We start from the raw sequence: 1,033 nt of genomic DNA, 5'->3' as shown, positions 1-1,033 counted from the left end.
TCTACACCTCCCTCTGCTACCATGGAAGTCATTTCCTCATGTCTTAACAGATGTCCTATCATCCTGTCCCTTCTCCTTATAAGTGTTTTCCACACATTCCTTTCCTCTCCGATTTTGTGCAGAACCTTCTCATTCTTTACCTTATCAGTCCACCTAATTTTCAATCTTCGTCTGTAGCACAACATCTGAAATGCTTCGATTCTCTTCTGTTCTGGCTTTCCCACAGTCCGTGTTTAACTGATATACAATGCTGTACTCCAAAAGTACATTCTCAGAAATTTATTCCTCAAATTAAGGCTGATATTTGATATTAGTAAACTTCTCTTGGCCAGGAAAACCCTTTTTGCCATTTTCCCATGGTCTAGGGGTAGGATCCTTGGTTCATAATCAAAACGTCTTCAATGCAGGGTTCGAATCACGCCGCTACTTAAATTCTGATTAATAATCAGCATCGGCCGAAGACTTCTGGCATAAAACGTCAACCTCATTCTGCCAACGGCCTTGTCAAAGAGAGCGGAGGAGCGGATAGAGGTTCAGGGCACTCTCTTGTCCTAGGGGTGGGAAACTGCCCTTAAAGGCGGTAGAATCAGCAATGGTCAACGGCCTGAGGATACAAAAGGCAATGGAAAACCACTGCATTAAAGACCGGTAACGTGTCTCCACACAACATGTGGCCTGTAATTGAAGAAGTGTCATGATCATCTCTCCATTGGCAAAAGATTCTGCAATAGGTCCCATTCCGATCGCCAGGAGGGGACTGCCAAGGGGGAGGTTACCATGAGAAAAAGATTGAATAATCAACGAAAGGATTAATTTCTACTACTCGGGGCGGGGAATATCAGAAGCCTGAATGTGGAAGGGAAACTAGAAAATCTGAAAAGGGAAAAGAAAAGGCTCGGTGTAGATATAGTAGGGGTCAGTGAAGTGAAGTGGAAAGAAGACAAGGATTTCTGGTCATATGAGTGTAGGGTAATATCAACAGAAGCAGAAAATAGTATAACAGGAGTAGTATTCGTTATGAATAGGGAGGTAG

Source organism: Schistocerca americana, chromosome 5 (assembly GCF_021461395.2).
Source record: "Schistocerca americana isolate TAMUIC-IGC-003095 chromosome 5, iqSchAmer2.1, whole genome shotgun sequence".
Lineage (NCBI taxonomy): Eukaryota > Metazoa > Arthropoda > Insecta > Orthoptera > Acrididae > Schistocerca > Schistocerca americana.
This window is presented reverse-complemented; position numbering follows the sequence as displayed.